A 22472-nucleotide genomic window follows, 5' to 3' on the forward strand; every position below is an offset into this window, starting at 1 on the left:
CATCCCCTAGACTAATGGTCATTACAGACTTTATTTTTGTTGAAAACATACATCTGTTTGTTTATTAATTTGACATTTACAGTGTCCAACTATGTGAAGACTACCTTGATGATGCATGAAACATGATAGTTTATAATCTTGATCTGACTTAAATTTGAATTCCACGTTTCCCAGAGTGAAAGCCAGCTTGTTAACATTCAAATAATATCCCAACATTGGTAACTCTAAGGAAATGCTGAAAGAATGTTATGCCTTTTTGGAAAATGGTTTTCTAGTTAGAGTTCAACTTTAGAGAAAACTGAAAAAGTGGTTAACTTGCACAGGAAACAGTGACTCCCCTGCTTTACTGCTCTTCACAATCTGAAAAGAGAAAGTGATTTGGGAGAAAGCCTGTCTATTCAAATAAGTGACTGTTTTTTAATTCTCAGGTTAGAATCCTCACAAAGACTTCTCTGTTGGTGATTTGTAACAGTCTGTTATTAGTCATTAATGTGTGAATATGGAAATTGTGAGAAAACAGCACTAATTGATTTAGTGAATCTTCCTGAGTTTGAGGGACCTTCACACTGGAGAGAAGTCTGAGGAGTTGCTTCTGCATCTGCCTGAGGGGAATGTGTCTATCCTAAGCCAGATATAGATAGTCAACTGCCAGTAGAACTATCTGACCTGCCATATCCCTTTGTTGGATATAGAAGTACCTGTACCATGGCATACATAGTGGAAAACATTAGTAGAGAAGTTAGGAAGATATTATTTCTGCTCTGGTACTGTTATTGAGTAATTGTGTAGTTTTGGATAAATTATTTAACCCCTTTGTGTCATCCCTGATCATTATATGAGAGGAGTCCTTAGAAGAACACCAACTTTGAGTCAGAGTTAAGTGTTCCATGTTCTTCTCACTAGTTAGAGAGAGATTATATGAAAAATGAATATATAGTGCTCACAGTATGTTACCTATTTATGGTTATGTGCTCAGTAAGTCTTACGGTTTTTTTTTTTTTTTTTGAGATGGAGTCTTACTTTGTCACCCAGAGTGCAGTGGCACTGTGTTGGCTCATGGCAACCTCCGTCTCCTAGGTTCAAGCAATTCTCCTGCCTCAGTCTCCCGAGTAGCTGGGATTACAGGTGCACACCACTACGTCCAGCTAATTTTTCCATTTTTAGTGGCGTTGGGGTTTCACCATTTTGGCTAGGCTGATGTCGAACTCCTGACCTCAGGTGATCGGCCTGCCTCAGCCTCCCAAAGTTTTGGGATTATAGGCATGAGCCACTGTGCCTGGCCAAGTTTACGTATTTTTATGGAATGAAGCAAGTAACTTATTTTCAGAACCTCAGCTTTTCTTGTTTCTAAAATGGGGATAATGTTTATCATAAAGAACAAATATTGGGGTTTAAATGAGGATAACAAATATAAAGTGACTAGTGAAGTATAGCACAAATTGGTTAAATATTGGTTGCATTTTCTTCGCAAGATTCCCTTTAGCACAGATCTTTTTTATTTCTTTTTAAAATCATTATTTCAGGAAGAATGGAGTTGGGAGAAATCTGGTCTACTGGGTATTTTAGAAAAGGATCTTTAAGGAAAGGGCATTTTTAGGGGCCTGGCTGATTTGCAGTAAAAATGTCAGAAAGTAGGTTGTTTAGAATCTCAAAGTGAAGACTTTGAAGAGGTCAGAAGGGACGAAATAAGAATTCTTACTTGTGCAAAGGCAGCATGGTAAAATGAAAATGAAAACAGACTGTGAATTCATCAATTACTCAACAGATGTTAACAGGTATGTATTATGCACCTATTATTTGCCAGGTACTGTTTGATGCTAGCATATAAGATCCCTGCTCTCCTTCATGGAGTTTACATTTGTGGAGGGAGTAAGAAAACACAGACAATAAATATGGGAGAAGGTGCAAATACTTAGGGATTGTGAATGCTGTGGGGTAGGGTAGAATGGGTATCTAAGAGCTAGATGAGTGCTATTCAATGTGGCCTGTGATCAGTCTGAGAACGATTTGTTTCTGGTCCTCTGTGAGATAAGAACTGAAATTGAGAGTTTATAGAAACTTTTACATCGAGCTTATAATGTAATTTTATGTCAGTTGAGTCAAAACTAAGACTCATATTTTGTATGCCTTTCTTTTTAATTTTGTTTTTCAAGTAATTTATTACCATCATTATTTTGTAATAGCATTGATCTATAGTGGGTTGAAAATAAAACACCAGTTTTTACTGCTATTCATTTGAGCAGTGAGCTAGATCAACAGCTGCCATTTTTAGTACTTTTAGTAAGCATGTTGTGGAGATTTTCAGCTTCTTTTGATTAATTCACTGTCAAGTAATTAGCTTATTTGGATTAAAAATATTTACATCCTTGTTATTTACATTATGTTTTATATTGGACTAAATGATTTTAGGTCTTTTGATTTTCAAGTACTTTTATTCATGGTTGGATGCATGATACAAGTAGGAAGAGCAAAATTAAAACTGTAAGGAATATAATACGTGATTTCTGTTTTTACTTTATTATTTTTTAAATTTTATAATTCTTTTAGTTAAACATTGGGTACTCATCTTTTTTTTCCTTTTATAGATTCTGTTCTCAATACTTAGATGATTTCTAACTTTTTTTTCTCATCATATTTTATGATGAGTATTTGGTACTTAGAAAGCTCTTTTGATATAAGACCTTTCCTTGAACCAAGAGTTAATTTATGTGGTGTACACCGCATGAAATTACATCATTGTATTTGTTCATATCACTTTATCTGCTGTTGGTGGGTCATAGATCCTGAGAAGAGAATATAGTTGTTTGAGGAAATTTATCATCGATAACCTAGGTAATATTTTTGATTGTTCACATAAGTCTACCATTTGCTATTGATAAATGATAACTTTATGAGCCCTGTCATTTATAGCCCCATTATCTTTTTTATGTGATAGGGGTAACTGAAGAAGTATGTTTTAAGACAGCTGAAAATGAGATTTAAAAATATGGAAAATATTTTGGGTAATGCCTAGTTAACATTTTAAGTACTTTTCATTTTATTATTTTAGATGTGGGACTAAACTAGTTTCTGGATTGTTATTTGAAAATGAAATTTAATATATCTTTAGCCCTAACGAAAATGGTAGTGGAGTAGAATTATATATTTTAAGGTCATAAATTAACAAAAATAAAAAAATAAATAAGAAAAGGGCCTCATAGATAATGACTCCACTCTTGCCCTGTCAGATCTGGCCAATAAAAACAATACATGAATGATATAGGTTTGAGAAGAATGTGGCACAGACAGAATATGTTCTTGTGAAGACATTTGTAATTTAATATGCCTGAGTTTTGATACTGAGCACATGCTTTGGTGCACATTTAACTAGTGGTAAATGTGTTGAATTATTTAACCCATCATAATAGTGATATCTGAAGGTGCACAATTCTTATTATTTAGTGAAATGTTAAACAGTGCACTTCTAAGAGCAAATCTACTTAATAATGTTTACTATTTAATTGATTAGTTAAAATTTGAAAGATAGTTGTAGAGTAGAATGAGGATAGCTTTTAGGTAATATGAATTATAATTTGTATTTTTAATGATTGTTAAAGAGCAACTATTAAATTTATGTAGTCTGTGCCATAAGTAAGCTAAGGCTTTTGAATATCTCTGGGAGTAAAAAATATTTTTTGTGTGGTGGGGGTGGAATTTCATTTATATAAGAATTATAAATTGGTTTTATTTTATTACCTGGATTTGAATTATATTAGTAAGTAGATAACTAGATATATTCTAGAACCAGTCAGTACATGTTGGGGAACAAATGGGGAGGGTTTACTCAGCAGTACTCTCCTTTAGTTTGGTCATGAAATGAGGACTGCTTTATGTAAATTGTTCTTACTGGCGCCAGCTAGCTGTAACTGCAGTCTGGCTGTGCTAGGGCAGCAAATAAAATGTGTCATGGATTTTCTGTTTGTAATGTATAAGAATTCAGCCTTTTGGACTGAAAGAACAGAGTTTATATATTAGAATAGGAGTAGTGAGACCACAATTGACAGTGAATATGTGAAATAGTGAGAATATAAGCCTTTTAAGCTTTTAGTTCTTTTATAGATTTATGCCTATTGATAGTATTGGGTAATATGTGGGAGGTACTTAACTGCACACAGTTGCTGCAGACCTAATAGTTGGCAGCATAGAAAGCAGTACAAAGAATTCTGATTCTAGGCATTTTCACTTGAAATAGTCATTTTGAAGATGTGCTCTGTGTGTTCTGTGAGCTTCATTGACATTGTCTGACGTTTTTTGGCTTTTGTGGTAAATGGGATGTTTGCTGCACAAACTACACAACAGATGTGAACCACTGTTTGAAAGGAATTTTAATATGTAGCCAACCTACTGTATTCTTTTTTTTTTTTTTTTAATGAATATGAACCAAACAAGAAATTTAGACTCAAGAAGGCTGACCTAGAAGTCTGCATTAGCTTTTAATGTTTATACAAATGAACTAAGTAGCAGTGGTTTACAGAAGAGGAAGTCCTTTTCACAGTGTCAAGCTGCCCACAGGTAAGAGATTCAGGTCCTTTTTCTGTGACACCTACCCCCTAGGCTTTATATTTTTCTCTCGCCATTGAGAAGTTTTAAAAATATTTGTTTGTTTTTAGTTCTGATGAAAACAGGATTGATAGATCATTTAATGTTAATATTCAGGAGATTTTGAATGCCATATTTGGATTTGGTATTTTTTTTAATGTAATTTCCATCTTCTCAAAATTCCTTCACATTTGAATTGAAATGAACTAACAGTGGACTTCATATATGACTATTACTCATGCATACAATATGTTCATATTACATAGAAATCAGTTTTAGATCGCTTTTCGTTATAGTCTGTTACTATATTCTCAGTTGTAGTGACACCAACTGGTACATGCAGAGAGATGACATTTTGTAACCTCACTTAAGTATAAAGTTTTAGTTTAAATTTACCACCTTGAATTCACCTTTACAAATAGAGTGCTTGTGTTTTCAAATATGGCTTATTGACATACAGATGATGTATGTTTATACATAAACTTGGTCTAGTTTTCTACTTCTACCTTTATTCTTTCCATTTCTCCATATTTAAATTTATTACTATTTTAATAAAGTGAATTTAAAAAAGTCTAAAATGAATGTATTAATTAAGAATTCCATCAAATTTAATATTTCTTAACCTGGGTTGAAAGAACATAGTCATTTGTTATTTTTTTTCTTATGCTTGAAATATTATATATAGAAATACAAAATCCCATTGAAATAAAAATAAAGAATATTATTGCCATTGCTATAAAGATATGAAGGTATATGCTTATAAAGAAATGCCAGTATATGTGTTCATTCATATTAGTATGGCCAGAGATATATTACTGATTGTAATAATTTTTGGAGGATAGGTGTGAAGAGTTGAGTAGCAGAGTAAAGTGAAGAGTGGTAGTAAGGTTAGCTTAGAGAAAGGAATTATGTTAGGCAGCTCTCTGCTCTTTGCCTCCCTCTTTAGAAGTCAAGCAGCAGGCTCTTTCTGTAACCATAAAGTGTTACTTTAGGTGGGACTTCCAGTTCTCTAGTTTCTGAAAGTGTGGTCATTTATTGCTACATGGTTGTATACTTTAAAACTGGGGGCCAGCTGTAATAGAAGCCACATTCATGTTTCAGGGGCAGGAATTGTTCATTACCTGTTGCCTTTTGACAGTGTTGTTTGGATTAAAAAAAAATCTTACGTATTTTATTAAAGTATAGAAACGTAACATGTTTTTGTGTGTGTTTCATCTTAGTAAACAATTTTACTATAATTGACAGAATGGTGATAGTAGCCAGAAATCAATTTTGATTAATGTGTTTGAGGTTGGGTGGGGAGAAGGTCATGCTTCTCCGTGTGGAAGACATACACATCTGAAATACTAGGAAAAAGTTTTTCAGACTTCTCTTGAGCTGTTGTATTGGTTAGGGGAATGTTGGGCTAGGAAGGTAGTTAAGATGGGCTAGTTTTTACAGACAAAGAGAAAGAATTGATAGACAAAAATAGGAATTTATTGAATGCTGTTAGGGTTGGAGGTCATAGCAAAGAAAGATGAGGGAAAGTAGGACAGAGTTGTATTTTGTATATAGACAAATAACCAAAGAAAGAAGTGTGTAAAACAAAGATAAAAGTCATGAGGATGGCTGGGCGTGGTGGCTCATGCCTGTAATCCCAACACTTTGGGAGGCCAAGGCTAGGGGATCACCTGAGGTCAGGAGTTCGAGACTAGCTGGCTAACATGGTGAAACCCTGTTTCTACTAAAAATACAAAAAATTAGTCAGATGTGGTGGTGCACGCCTGTAATCCCAGCTACTGGGAAGACTGAGGCAGGAGAATCTCTTGAACCTGGGAAGTGGAAGTTGCAGTGAGCTGAGATCATGCCATTGTGCTACAGCTTGGGCAACAAGAGTGAAACTCCATCTCAAAAACAAACAAACAAACAAAAAAACAAAAAAGTCATGAGGATAAAGGTATATAGTTTTTGAGACTATTGAAGTTGAGTGTGAATGATCAAATATTTGAAGTATAAAAATTTAGTTCCTAAGTGTTTGTGTTCCTCTTAAGAAACAAAATGCAAGCAATGTAGAATCTCAAAATTTTCAAAATGAAATGAACCTAAGTGGTCAGGTAGTTTCTAATATTGTACTTTGCACAGGAACCTACCGTTTGATATTTCTGACAGGTAGTTTATGCTTCAACATTTTTAATGACAGAAGGGAGAGTCTCTGATTTCATAAGGCAGTTCCTTCTTTTGTTGGGCATCCAAACAAGTTAATATTTGTTGATTTTGAGATGAAGTTGTTTTTCATTATTTTTATTTTTAAAATAAATAAAGACCGCACTTTGTGTCTGTCGGTAGCTCTCTTTCTCTTGTATCTCTTTTACATGACGAATGTGGACTATTTAAAGAAAGCTCATTAAAATTTTCTTATGTTTTCTAGGCTAAATAATCCTCCATGTTCCCCCCAAAATTTCCTCATACAACATACCGTTCCAGAGCATTCTTTAGCGTGGTCATCCTGTTGTTTGTCTCACAGTTGTTAAAAGTCCCTCTTTATCTGTGATGCTCAGAACCAAACATAATACTCTAAAAATTTTTCCCTTCTCCTTGGCTATTTGTTCTGTAGTTTAACTTTGCATTAGCATTTTTGGCAGCTACCTTGAGCTGTTGGATTTTTTGAGTTTGTGTTAAAATACCTCAGTCTTTCCTCAATACCTATATTCATTGATAACCTTTAATATATTTTAATATTGGAAACAATTATATTACCTTATATTTATGTTTCCTTAATAATTTCTTATATGGTTCTTTATGTTTATTATGCTTTGTCTCTGTCTTCTTGCAAGGTTTTCCATCTTAATAGTCTTTTGAAAGAACTGGCTTTTGATTCATTGATTGCTTGCTCTTTTGTTTTCTCTGATAATTTTCTCCTTTTATTGTAATTCATGCTTTGCAATTATACCTTTTTGCCTTTATTAATGTTTTTGAGTTTGTGTTTTTTTGTTAATATATGCATTTAAGGCTCACATTTAATTTGAGTATCATTTTAGCTGATTTCCCTAGGTTGTTAGTGTGTTCCCTATTCTGTTAGTATTTTGTTGTTGTTATTTTATCACTGATTTCCTCCTAAAAGTTTTTTTTTAAATTTATAAGAAAATAATTTTTTTATCTTGTTGGTATGTTTGTTATATTATGACTAGAGACTATAGCTTTGTGTGATTTTTTTTTTTTTTTCTTGTCACCATATACATGGACAGTATTAATATACGTTGTATTTGTGAAAAATTTATATTTTGGGTTTATTTGGTATAAAGTTCTACTTAATTTTCTGTTTTTCTGGCATGTTAATGGGATGTTCATTCCTTATTACTTTTGTTTTCATAGATTTAGCTCTGATTGTGAATTTCTTAGTTTCTTCGTGATAAAAACCTGTTTTGTCAATAGAACATATTTTTTTTGTTCTGTTATTTGACTTTCAAATTGAATTTTTTTTTTTTTAATATGTCATATGTAGGTTTTATATGTATGCCTAACCTTTTTTTTAGTTGGGTATACCATTTGCCTAGCGTATCATTTTCTATCCTTCAATTTCAACCTTTCTATGCTGTTATTCTAAGGTGTGTCTCTTGTTTATAGTGCATATCTAATTATATTTTTGTTGTTTTACATAGCTTGAAACCCACCAGGCTTTTCCCTGATTGATAATTTTCTTTATTTTTGCCCCATATTCTGCAATCTATTAATTTGTTAACTTATGTATTGCAGTTGTCTCGGATAAACAACGTTATTTATTTTAAAGATGGTTGACCCTCACTTATTTCAGCCTGCTCATGAGTTTTACTTGTTTTTTGGAGCTTTGCTAATTTCCTTATCTGAATTCCTTCATAGGGTCTTCTGCTGCCTTGTCTTATATTTATATATAATCATTTTTGCAAGGTTCTGCTTTCTGTCTTTTCTCAGAAGTAATATGTTTATTTCCTCTCTCTTGCTGATTACTAGCTTAGCTGGCTATAGAATTTCATGGTGAAAATAACTTTTCCCATGAATTTTGAGGGTATTTTTTTTTTTTTTAGCTTTCAGTATTGCTGATGACAAGTCTGATGCCAGTTTAATTCTTTCTCTTCTGTAGTTAAATGATACTCTAAGTTATTAGTATTTCCCCATAATGATTTTCTGAAATCTTACTGCAGTATGACTAGGTGTCAAAAGCTTTATTTTGCTTGTTTTAATTTACTCTGTTTTGGGATTCAGTAGGCCTTTATTATTGGAAAACTTGTATATTTTTTCAGCTTTGCTGATTTAAAAAAAACCAAAAATTTATTTTTCTCCTTTTTTTCTTGTTTCTTTTTTTAGAAACAAGTGAAAGTTCTTGCTTCTGGGTATATTTCTTATGTGTTTGTTGTTCTTGTGGGTGGAATAGCATCTCATACACTTAGGTGATTTTTAATATACTATTTTTAAATGTCTTCTGTTTATTCTCCTACTAATTATTAGATAGTGTTTTTTGTGGGGTTTGGCATCTGACCTTTTTTTTTTTTTTAATTCTCAAATGTATTCTGTATTTGGGATTTCCTGTTTTACTTTGGCTGGATGCTGATGGTTCAAGTGATTGTGAGTGGTGGGGAAGTAGTACTTGCTGCACATGGGATATGATGGTAATTTGTCTTTTGGATGGTGGCCTCCCTGTCTCTCCTGGGGCAGTGTCTGTATAAGTTACTACTCTTACTCTAGCTGCATTCACAAATGTCACTGCTGTCCTGACTTAGCACTAGCATGGAAGAGAGAATATCTGAGGAACTGAACTGTTCAAATACCAATTACATGAATGTATTTTCATGTAATGATTCATACTGGCATATCAGGTCTAAATTGAAAGTCTGTATTTGTATCTCCTTATCTCTGTGATAAAATGAGGTACTTTAGTTTGACATTTATTCTTCTTTAAAATAACATTTGCATGCCTGTATACATGTTTAGATTTGTGTGTGTGTTTAAAAATATGACGGCATGAAAACGGGAAACATTTATTGACTGCTTACATACAGTATCTAAGTACTTTCTATTTATTATGTTATTTAATTCCCGTAACATTTCTATGAAGACAGACATTTCAGTTTCATAGATGAGGATACTGAGGCATGGAGGAGATATATATTTTCCATAGATAACCGGGAAATAATAGGATTAATATTTTAAAAGGTATGTTTGATGCTAGTATTTGCACTATTAATTACTAAGAGTTCTGCAACTGTTTTTTTGGTATGCTTGATAATATTTCTCAGATATATATTTTTAATACCTGGGATATTAAGGGTTTTATTTTTGTATTTGCTATGATAGTGTAGCAGCAGGCATCTTGATATATTCATTCCTTTGTAAAACATGCTGGTACATTGGTATATTGATACCTTAAAGGGCGTTTGGTGTGTCAAAATGATGAACAGTTCCTGCTTATTTGTCCTTAAAAATGAATGTGACAGTTAACTCTTCTAGTTGTGATACATAAGAACACTTCTGTATATTAATGCTGAGCACAAATAGTTGCCAATTTGATGTTTAAAAATGTATTTTCTCTTTTTGTTTTGTCTTTCCTTGATTATTAGTGAGGTTGAATGTCTTTTCTTGTATACGTTGTTTTATGAATTGCCTGTTCATGTTTCTTTATTTTTTATCTCAACTGTTTGTCTTTTTTATTCACTAAGAGGCTTTCTTTTTTATTCTGGATACAGATATCACAATGACATTTTTTCAAGTATCTCTCATGACTTGTGGTTACTTGTAGTACCTTCTGTGCTTTTGAATATTTCTATTATTTTTTTATCTAGTCTCTTTGCTGTTGCGCGTAACTGCTATTTTGATCCATTTTCAACCATTTATTTCAAAATCTATGTCTTCCTTATTTGTTTCATTTTGTTTTTGTTTGAGACAGAGTCTTTCTCTGTCGCCCAAGCTGGAGTACAGTCGCGTGATCTCAGCTAACTGCAGCATCCACTTCCTGGGTTCAAGAGATTCTCCTGCCTCAGATTCCTGAGTAGCTGGGATTACAGGTCTCCACCACCATGCCCGGCTAATTTTTGTATTTTTAGTAGAGATGGGTTTTCGCCATGTTGGCCAGCCTGGTCTCAAACTCCTGACCTCAGGTGATCTGCCTGTCTCAGTCTCCCAAATTGCTGAGATTACAGTTATGAGCCACCACTCCTGGCCCTTCTTCCTTATTTGTGATGCTTCTCTATCATAGTTACATTTTTTATTGTTTGTGTCTGTCTTTTGGATAATTATTCTGTTGTACTCATATTTTGATACTTAAGATAATGTTTTATTATATGCTGTCACATCTGAGAGGGCAAACATTCTTCATTACTTTTTATTTTCAATTTTTTTTCCTGTTTTTAGCATTTTTTCACGTACAGGTTTTTTTTTTTTTTTTTTTTTTTTTTTTTTTGATATAGAGTCTCACTCTGTCACCCAGGCTGGAGTGCCATGATGCGGTCTTGGCTCATTGCAACCTCCGCCTCCAGGATTCAAGCGATTCTCCTGTCTAAATCCGAGTAGCTGGAATTACAGGCACCCGCCACCACAGCCAGCTAATTTTTGTATTTTTAGTAGAGACTGGGTTTCACCATGTTGGCCAGCCTGGTCTTGAACTCCTAACCTCATGATCCGCCCACCTTGGCCTCCCACAGTGCTGGTTTTACCTTCACTGCAGCCTCGACTTCCTGGGCTCAAGTAATTCACCACAGCCTACCAGGTAGCTGGGGCCACAGCCAAGTGTCATTACACCTGTCTAATTTTTAAATTTTTTCTTGAGATGGGGTCTTGCTATGTTGCCCCAGGCTGGTCTTGAATTCCTGGGCTCAAGCATTCCTCTTGTTCCAGCTTTCCAAAGTGTTAGGATTACAGGCGTGAGCCACCATGCCGGATATAGTTACTTTTTAAAATTCTCCTTTTTTTGGGTGGGGCGCTGTGGCTTACACCTGTAATCCCAGCACTTTGGGAGGCTGAGGCAGTTGGATCACAAGGACAGGAGTTGGAGACCAGTCTGGCCAATATGGTGAAACCCTGACTCTACTAAAAGTACAAAAATTAACTGGGTGTGGTGGCAGGCGCCTGTAGTCCCAGCTACTCAGGCGGCTGAGGCAGGAGAATTGCTTGAACCCAGGAGATGGAGGTTGCAGTGAGCCAACATCACAAAACTGCACTCCAGCCTGGGCGACAAAAGAAAAAAAAGAATCTCATTTTCTTTCTGTAGTCACATCTCTGACAATACTTGTAATTAATTTTATCCAGGAAGAACTGATTTTTTTTTTTCACATTGAGTCTTAACTCTAAATATCTAATATTTCATAAGATAGCGCTAATATTTCACAATTTCTCCTAAGTGTTTCTAGATACATTTTTCTTGCCATTCTGATTTTTTTTTTTTTTTGAGATGGAGTCTTAACCTGTTACCCGGCTGGAGTGCGGTGGTGTAATCTTGGCTCACTGCAACCTCCGCCTTCTGGATTCAAGCGTTTCTTCCACCTCAGCCTCCCGAGCAGCTGGGATCACAGGCGCATGCCACCATGCCTGGCTAATTTTTTTGTATTTGTAGTAGATACTGGGTTTCACCGTGTTGGCCAGGATGGTTTCGATCTCTTGACCTCGTGATCCACCCTCCTTGGCCTCCCAAAGTGCTGGGATTACAGGCGTGAGCCACCAAGCCCAGCTTTTTTTTTTTTTTTTTTTTTTTTTTTTTTTTTTGTGTTTTTTTTTTTTTTTTTTTTTTTTTTTTTGAGACAGAGTCTCCCTCTGTCAGGATGTTGGCTTACTGCAATATCCGCCTCCAGGGTTCAAGGGATTCTCCTGCCTTGGCTTCCTGAGTAGCTAGGATTCTATCACACCTGGCTGTTTTGTATTTTTAGTAGAGACGGGGTTTTGCCATGTTGCCCAGGCTGGTCTTGAACTTCTGAGCTTAGGTGATCCACCCACCTCTACCTTCCAAAGTGCTAGGATTACAGTCATAAGCCACTGCAACTGACCTGAATGTTTTCTTCATTGTATCTTCTGACTTCTGTTTGAGCTTTTACTGCCTTGCTCAAGATTTTCACAACGTATTGAATATAGTATCATACCCTTTGTTTTTGTGTGTAAGAGAAATGTCTGTGGTATTTTATTACTGTGGTGTTTTCTTGTGTTTAAGAGAAATGTCTGTGGTGTTTTACGGAATTTCTTGTTAGCTTGAAGTGATCTATATGAGCTTAAGGAATGGTTTTTATGTTCTTAATTTTTATTTATATCAGTACTTAATTTTTATCAGTGAATGAATGTTGAAACATTTAGTGTCTTTTCAATTCCTGTTGAGAAATGAGTTAATTTAATTTTTGCCCATTTTAGGTTGTCAATGAATTTCCTAATATGCTTTAAAAATTTTATTAGAGGTGTTTAAAATGGAAAAGCAGTGAAGTTTGGGGTAGAAATGTTGATTTTTGTCTCCTAGAAGTTAACCAGGAATATGGGGATAAATGAATTTGAAGAAAATATATAGTTCTTGTTTCCTGGCCTTAATGATCTAACATAGTCACAATCAGGCCCCACAAACTGCTCTTCTGGTCTGTTTAAGCACTGTTCTTTGCACAGTATACTTATTGATTTGATTGTTAAGCTGTTAACAGTGAGGTGGCTGATCGAATTTTTTTCTGTTTACCAGTCAAATGGCTTCAGACTCTTTATGTCAACATTAGAAAAGATGATTAAAAATTTAGAAGAGAAATATGGTATTTGGAAATGCCAAAATAAGGTCCTTGATTTGAATTTGTGAACCCTCAAAAAGAGCTTAGTTATATGTACTTGGCTTACTGCATTTATCACTGAATTTTCTTGGACTTTTTCTCTCCCCTTCTCTCTCTCCTCCTCCTCCTTTTTATTTTTTTAAATTCTGGAGGCTCTAGGCTCAGTTAAATATTTTCATGTGGCAGAGAGCCAGATTTCCAATAGCCCTGAACTCAGCATGCTGCTGTTGCTTAGCAACTACTTGTGAAGTCTTGTGGCTATAACTGAATTATAAATAGGGTTATGAGCAGAAGTGCAATTGAAATTGAGATAGGAAAGAAAGGCATATTCTATTTTTCCCATCCCACTTGGATTTGAGTGATTTTTTTTTTTTTTTAAATGCAGAGTCAGTTTTCAGAAATCTGGCTCATAAACATTGGTAATACTAACCCTATCAGGAAGACAATATGGGCAACTTCTTTGTAATTACACATTTGGAAGCTTTTTTTTTTTTTTTTTTTTTTAAGGACTAAACAGTCTGTAATGAAGACATGGCAGTTCATGAAAACAAGAGAACTTCTCCTAATTTTCATGGTGATACGTGTAGAAAAATATCCATACATTGTACTACTGCTGTATTTCTCTTCCACATTTACATTAAAATGTACACTCAGGGACACTTTATTAGATTATTTTCTTGTACTTTTAATCACATCATTTTTTTAGAGTGGCTTAAAAACTGTCCTGTAATCATGACCATGTAGGCATTTGATGAATATTGAACACATGAGTAAATCAACCTATCTTTATTATTGCAACAGTACATTTTAAAGTACAATTTATTAAAATGTTATTGGCAAAAAAACCTGAAAGGTCATTTAAGGTCTTCTGATTTAATTTCCTTATATTTCAGATGGAAAGTTTTAGACCTAAAGGACATTAAATGATTTGCCTAAGGTCTGTCATACCCTGATTGTGTGTGTGTGTGTGTATGTGTGTGTGTATGCAGACATTGGTCTCTCTTACATATTTCACAACTTTCTTTTTTTGCACTATTTCATCAGTTTACACAAAATTTAATTTTATTCTGTAATTTATTTAAAAAATGTACAACTAAGTTTAGTAACAAGCACAACTTGTATGAACAAGTTTAGCTGAGAGCAGAAGATTGTGGGGATCAGTCAGTATATTTGTAGACGGGATGGAGAACATTGGCTTATTTGATACGGTGATTAGAAGGTCAAGAGAGTTTCCAAAGTATAGTATTTTTGGTCAGAACTCTACAGATTTTTTCAAGTTCTAAAAGACGAAACTAAATGGTAATTCTTGGTTTCAGATGAAGAACTCTGTGCTTTCTTAAAATATGTTAAACTTTTGTTAATAGCTTTTAACAGCCCAGCCTATGAAACTTAAGTTTTGCCAACATTTGCCAGAAACAAGTAGATTGTATTCTTAGGCATTGTTGCTAGGAAAAATTTAGAGTGGAAATGTTATTTTCTCTTTTGCTGCAGAGGATGTGCTGGTTCATTCTTTGTTGTAGGCCCAGTAGTACAGATCTTGCTATCAAAAGTGTAAGTTTCTTTGAAAGGTTTAACTGAAGGAAGATGTAGATTTATAAATAGAATTGGCTGGAAAAGTTGTGATAAAAATAATTTTAATTAGATCTACAAGGAGGGATAACCAGCAATCTTGCTCTACTATAGAAGGTAAATATTTGGTACAAAGAGGAATTTGAATTTTCTCCATAATATGGAAGAGGATTAAAGGTCTTTTTTCTTTCATCATTATCTTTTTTTTTTTTTTTTTTTTTTTTTTTTTTTTTTTTTTTTTTTTTTTTTTTTTATGATAGCATCTCTTACTCTGTGGCCCAGGCTGAAGTGCAGTGGCACAATCACAGCTCACCATGACTTTGACCTCCCAGGCTCAAGAGATTCTCCCATCTCAGCCTCCTGAGTAGCCGGGACCACAGGTGTGCACCACCACGCTCTGCTAAGGTTTTTAATTTTTTTGTAGATACAGGGTCTCACTATGTTTTCTAGGCTCATCTTGAACTCCTGGCCTCAAGCAGTTTTCCCACCTCAGCCTCCCAAAGTATTGGGATTACAGGCGTGAGCTACTGCACCGAGACATCTCAGCTGCCACTTTAAACTCCTGTGGATTTTTAGTAGGGTAGGGATAAGAGAAGGGAAAAAAGATAGAGATTCAGGGTGAAGTTCCTGGAACTCTCTAAATTATTGTAAGGCATTTTGGTTGCTGTACTAATTGTTCTAAGGTGCCTTGATTATTCAGTTTCCCCCAAATTTGTATTGGTATGTGATGTGTAACTGCTTTGAATAATGTTTTGCAGGCATCATGCATTCCTGCTTTTCTTGAAACAAAACTGGCCAGCATAAGCAAAAATTGTTTTTAAAACATTAAAACTAATTTAATAAAGAAAATATGAAATACCAAGACTTATATTTAAAGTAATGTTTGATATCTGGGATTATTAAATTTTCTCACTTATAATGCGTTATTTTTTAATTTTTTGAGACAGAGTCTCGGTCTTTTGCCCAGGCAGAGTGCAGTGGCAGGATCTCAGGTCACTGCAACCTCAGCCTCCTGGGTTCAAGCGATTCTCCTGCCTCAGCCTCCTGAGTAGCTGGGACCGCAGGGGTCTGCCACCAAGCCTGGCTAATTGTTGTATTTTTAGTAGAGTAGGGGTTTTGCCATGTTGGCCAGGCTGGTCTCAAAGTTCTGACCTCAAGTGATCTGCCTGCCTTATCCTCCCAAAGTGCTGGGGTTACAGGTGAGAGCCACCGCACCTGGCCTGTAGTGCTTCATTAATAAAATTGGATAATTTGTGACACTCTCTTCCACTAATTGTGACTCAGATTTGTTAATAATGCTTTCCATTGCAATGAGGATAATAGTATAAGTAAACAGAATTTATATTAAGATATTTTAGATATTATTGTGGCCAAATTTTGGATATCTGTTGCATGTGAATGTAACATTAAAAAGAATAAGTAAAATAAGCTAAGCTACTTTTCATGTAGACCAATGTTTAAAATAACAGTATTTATGTTTTCAAAAGCTTGGTTAAACTTAATTTTAAAATCTAACCACTGTTAAATATTTGGTTAAAAAGAGTATCAGTCATCAATGGATTGCTCATTTAATTTTTACCCTTCCTTCAATGGAGCTTTTGTTATTTAAAATGGTTCTGTGATCCTATATGTTTTAAAGGGATTGTTTCTAATTGTTATTTCACGATTAAAATAAGTCCCTTACATATAATTTTTATAGTAAGTGTTTAGGCTTTCATAGTGTCAAATATATGAATTCATTTTACATTTTAGATAACAAGTAGTGACCAAAGAAAACATTTTAAAATTAACTTTTCATTTCATCAAAACACACTACTAGAGGGTTTCATATAAGAAATGCATAGAACATGTACTTTAATAAATAATATTGGTTTTAACATGACTTGGCTGTCAAACCAGCCATTCATTTCAGCAGCTATAATTTAAATTCTTGAAATTAAAAGGTGTTTTTTTCTTTTTGTTTTCTCTTATTTATTTATTTTTTGGATTGGTTTGGTTTGGTGATTTCCTACTGACCTGCAATCCTCTTCATGTTGTTATGTTAGACTATACATTGTTTGCCATCTTTAGGAATTAAAATCCACTCCAAAGTAAATTTGTATTGTACAGAGAGACATGCCTATTAAGCATTATTAGGTTGGAAAGGTAGAATTATGAAATGCATTCTGTTATCTGGGTAAAAGAAATTTCAAGCATTGTCAACTTTAACATTGCTCCACTTTAGGCAAAATTGAAAAATCAAAAATAGCAGTGTTGTACAGATTATTTACGTGCATGTTTAACTTTTACTTGACATGATCATAAGATAATTTGTTTTTCTAACTGATAGAAATTATTTTAACTTAATCGAGAAAATAATTATTGAATGCCTACTGTGTATAAGATACTACCATTGTGGAAAGAAGTTTGTGTTAAAAATAATTAAGGAATACTTCCTACTTTATTTTGAAGTCTGCTTTGGTAATTTATTTAAGCTTTGTATTTTTAGTACATATTAAACAGTTTTTTTTTTTTTAATCAACAAATCTGATTGAGTCATAAAATTGCAGAAAAAAGTGCTAGGAAAAATACAGTGCTCTTTAGAATTTGAGATTTTAGAGAGTCTTGAATGCATTAGTACTATGGTTTAAATGTTTTATGATTCTCCCGAAAATAGAAAAACACTTAAATATATAGGTATGGATGTATACACGCCCCCACCCCCCCCCACACACACTATGCACAATGGCATGTTTCTTGAAAGTGGCCCGTTTGTTTAGCTTAACATTCATTTCTTTAGTTGACACCTAATAAGTAAAGGTGTCAAGTTAATATTTTAGGCGATGAAATGCAAGGTACATATTTTTTCCAAGAAAATAGTGTTTTTGCTGGTAGTTTTGCTTTTATATTCGCATCTATTCCAAGATTCCTGCTAGCATATTGTTTCTATTTTTAGACTGTTGCCAGGCAGATTTAAAATTTCTTCTCTTATGGCTGCCTAATTTCTGTCTTCCTGATTGGTTACATGATACTGCTTTTATTAGCCAACCACAGTGACTATGCAAATTGTATTTCAGTTTCTGTTGCTGTGAAAGAACTGATAAGATGGCTGAAGGGGGCTCCCTTTGGGGTATGTTTTTTATTTTAAAGAGGGTTTTCATCAATATGTAGTAAGAAGCAAAGGTAGATTTCTTTTAAAAGGGCATTTTATTTTCGAAATGAGAAATCAAACTAAGCAAGCTTTATAAAAGGCTGAAAAATACCTCTCTTGTGTATTTGATTAATTTAATGGTGTTATGTTTTGCCTCTGTTAGGCAACTTATAAGTGGGTATATTTTATTACTTTTTGTATGTAAACATGCCAGCATGCTAGTTTACAAGTCTGTTAAAATGTTCTAGATTATTATCTTTGCTTTCTAAAAGAATAGTTTTTTCATGTAAGAATTATTTTAGATGTCAGTTATGTGTATATAGCGCATCATTCTTCTAGCCAATACTTAATTGTATTCTATGTGCCCAACACTACGTAGTTCACTAATATTGTACTAGAATACTTCATTTTTTTGTTCTTTTGTGAAATGACCTCAGAAGCACACCATCATCATCTCAGCATATTTTAGATGTTTTCTAATATCAAAGCTTTGGACACTTAAAATGTCTTAATTTTTCCTGAGATTTGACAGAGATTAAAATGTGAAAGAGTAATAATTTGTACTAGATACTTAATAAAAAATGTCAAAGTGTTCCATTAAATAATACATAAATATAGTATTAGAGTCCATTTATAATAAAAAATTTCTAAAAGGATACCTTTAGAGCATTGGCAAATATGGAGAATGGTAGCAAAACACGACATATGAATAAAAACAATATTGATAAAGTGTGACAAAGCCATATATAACTTCAGAAAGTTCAAGAAGTATACCTCATTTAAAAACATTTATCATCATTAATTACATATAAGGCCTTCTGGTTATAGTACCGTTTTATAATAAAAGAGAAGGTTTCTGTTTCACTTATGACTTTCTAGCCTTTCTGATAAAAGATAGTTAATTGCATTTTCTATGTGTAGAAGACTTTGTTATTATTTGCTCCTGGAGAATTTACCTGTATCATGCTTAGTACTGTTTTTTCTTTTCAAATATCTTACGTGAGTATGTTATGCTCGTTACTGCAATCCTGCAAGATGAGCATACTGTAGAATTATGTACCATTTAGGACAGGGAAAAAGAGTAATGAGCTCATCCAAGATGAGGACATAAGAGAACAAGGCTGGTGCCATTTTACACATACTTTACACTTTTACCACCAGTTTAATTACTGATACGCTTGTTGGCTTAAAAATGTGAACCCTGTAAAGTATAAACCAACACTCAGTTATCTTGGTATAGCTGTTTTGTCTTTGTTGGAAGTGTGACCCAGTAAAGGGGTTTTGGTTAAAAATAAATGAAAAATACTCAACTGAAGTTCTGCTATTCTTTTTTTTTTATATCAAGTTTATTGAAATACAATTCACATGTCATACAGTTCACCTGTTTAAGTGTATAATTCAGTGGTTTTCATCATATTCACAGAGCTGTGTAAGCACCCCAATCAATGTTTGAACGTTTTTATTACCCTATAAGGAAATCCTGTACAACCTTTAGTAGCCAACCGTCATTTTCTCCTAAGCCCTCCAACCCTAGACAATTGTTGGTAAGCTGCTTTCTGTCTGTATAGATTTGCCTATTCTGGACATTTCATATACAGTAGTCCCCCTTCTCCACAGTTTCATTTTCTGTGGTTTAGTTCTCTGTAGTCACCTGTGGGATAATAGTAAGGGGAAAATTTCAGAAATAAATAATTCATAAGTTTTAAATTTGGCACTGTTCTAAGTAGTGTGATGAAATCTCATGCCAACCTCCTCTGTCCTACCAAGGACATGAACCATCCCTTTGTCCAGTATGTCCAGCGTATCCACACTGTAAATGCTACTTACCCATTAGTCACTTAGGACATGTCTGGGTTATCAGATCTGTGGTGGTATTGCAGTGTTTGTTATAAAGTCACCCTTACTTTACTTAATAAAGTCCTCGATGTGAAAGAGTAGTGATGCTGGCAATTTGGATATGCCAAAGAGAAGCTATAAAGTGCCTCCTTTAAGTGAAAAGATTACAGTTTTTGGCATAATAAAGGAAAGACAAAAAAAAATCATATGCTGAGGTTGCTATAGTAAGAACTATCTTATACTTCTGTGACACAATGAACAGTATATTGTTACAATTGTTCTATTTTATTATTAGTTATTGCTAATCTCTTACTGTGCCTAACTTGTAAGTTAAATGTATGTATGTATAGGAAAAAACGTAGTGTATGTAAGGTTGAGTGCTATCCAGTTTCAGGCATTCACTGTGTTGTGAGAATGTATCTTCTTTGGATAAGGGGAGGAATACTGTAAATGGAATTATTCAGTATGTGACCTTTCATGACTGGCTGCTATCACTCAGCGTGTTTTCAAAGTTTATGCAGGTAGTAGCATATTCAGTACTTAATTCGCTTTATGGCTGACTGATATTCCACTGTATGGATATACCACATTTTATTTGTTCATTAGTCACAGGGCAATTAGGTTGATTCCAGTTTTGGGCCATTATGAGTAGTGCTTTTATAAAGCATTTGTGTACAAGTTTTTGTGTGGACATATGTTTTCATTTCTCTTGGGTATATATCTAGGAATGGAATTTCTGTGTTGTATGATGTCATATGATGTATGATAACACTGTGTTTCACATATTGTGGAACTGCCTATTTTACAAACAGCTGCACCTTTTCGTAATCCCACTAGCATTGTATGAAAGTTCCAGTTTTTTCACATCCTTGGCAACACTCATTAGTCTCATTGATTATAGCTGTCCTGGTGTGTGTGAAGTGTTATCTCATTGTGGTTTTTACTTGCATTTTGCTGATGACTAATGATGTTTACCGCCTATGAGCTATTGGCTTATAAAGGCCTTTTTGTGGAAATGCCTGTTTGAGTTCCTTGTTCATTTTAAAACGAGGTTATTTGGTGTTTTATTATTGAATTGTAATAGTTTTTACATATTTGAGATCAAAGTCTCGTATTGGGTATATGGTTTGCAAATATTTTTGTCCATTGTGTAAATTGTCTTTTTACTTTCTTAGTGGTTTCCTTTGCAGCACAGAAAGTTTTAACTTTGGTGAAATTCAGTTAAACTTTTTTTTTCTTCTTTTGTTGCTGCTTCTCTTTGGGTCATATCTAAGAAACCATTGCCTGTTCCAAATTTATGAAGATTTATGTCTCTGTTTTCTTCTAACATTTTAGTTTTAGCTCTTAAATTTAGGTCTTTGATTCATAGGAGTTAATTTTTGTATATGGCAAGAAATAGAAGTCCAACTTCATTCTTTTGCATGTGGCCATCCAGTTTTCCCAACACTGTTTGTTTAAAATACTATTCTTTCCCCATTGAATGTTCCTGTAACCCTCATCTAAGATAATTTACTGTAAAAGTGAGGGTTTATTTCTGTTCCAAGATACATCCTGGGATATGTCTGTCATTTTGCTAGTTGTGCCATACTCTCTGGGTTACTATAGCTTCGTAATAACTTTTAAAAATATAAAGTATGAGTTCTCCAAGTTTATTTTTCTTCTTGAAGATTGTTTTGGTTGTTCTAGGACCCTTGCATTTTCATATTTTTAGGATCAGTTTATCAGTGTCTGCAAAGAAAATAGCTAGGATTTTGATAGAGATTGTTTTGAATCTGAAGCTGAATTTGAAGAATGTTGACATCTTAGGGATGTGAGTCTTTTGATTCATGAGTATGCAGTGTCATTTATTTATGTCTTTAATTTCTTCATCAATATTTTATAGTTTTCAGAATATTGTTTTATACTTCTTGGCCAAATTTATTATCTTTGATATTACTGTAAATGGAATTGTTTTATTTTTGGATCATTTGTTTTAAGGGTATAGAAACACAATAGATTTTTATATATTAATCTTATAGTCAACCTTGTTAAACTCTTATTAGTTCTAATAAATTTTTAGTTGATTTCATACTATTTTCTATACATGAGATTTTTTTCATCTGTAAATAAAAATTGTTCTTTTTTTTTAAAGATGTATGACTTTTGGCTGTGTGTGGTGGCTTCTGCCTGTAATCCCAGCATTTTGGGTGGCTGAGGCAGGTAGATCACCTGAGGTTGGCAGCTTGAGACCAGCCTGGCCAACATGGTGAAACCCCATCTCTACTAAAAATATGAAAATTAGCCAGGCATGGTGGCATATGCCTGTAATTCTAGCTCCTCAGGAGGCTGAGGCATGAGAATTGCTTGAACCCAGGAGGTGGAGGCTGCAATGATCCGAGATTGTGCCAGTGCACTCCAGCATGGGCGACAGAGGGAGACCATGTCTCAAAAAACAAACAAAAAAAAAGTTGTTTGATTTGTATTTCATTTTTTTGCCTAATTCTCCTGGCTGGAACTAGTTCAATGCTGACTAAAGGATGAGAGCAGATTATCTCTTCTTGTTCTGATCTTAGGGTGAAAGATTTCAGTCTTCTACCGTTAAGTATAATAGATGTGGGGTTTTCTTGGTGCCCTTTATCAGGTTG

At 34.1% G+C, this 22472-nt stretch overlaps 1 protein-coding gene across 7 annotated transcripts in view; it reads left to right on the forward strand.

Annotated features, from left to right (window-relative positions):
* The window catches only part of LOC108304191 (activating transcription factor 7 interacting protein), a 126752-nt gene that overhangs the window by 24619 nt on the left and 79661 nt on the right, over positions 1-22472 (forward strand). The window contains exon 1 of one of the 7 annotated variants that reach the window (XM_017528268.2): positions 1186-4551. The exons of 5 other annotated variants lie outside the window; for them this stretch is intronic. The gene's annotated coding sequence lies outside the window, so the exon portion shown is untranslated. Of the gene's footprint in view, positions 1-1185; positions 4552-16008; positions 17992-22472 lie in introns of those variants that run through there. One more of the 7 variants, XM_017528282.2, reaches the window with a different exon arrangement.

The sequence above is a fragment of the Cebus imitator genome, unplaced genomic scaffold (assembly GCF_001604975.1).
Source record: "Cebus imitator isolate Cc_AM_T3 unplaced genomic scaffold, Cebus_imitator-1.0 Scaffold2, whole genome shotgun sequence".
Lineage (NCBI taxonomy): Eukaryota > Metazoa > Chordata > Mammalia > Primates > Cebidae > Cebus > Cebus imitator.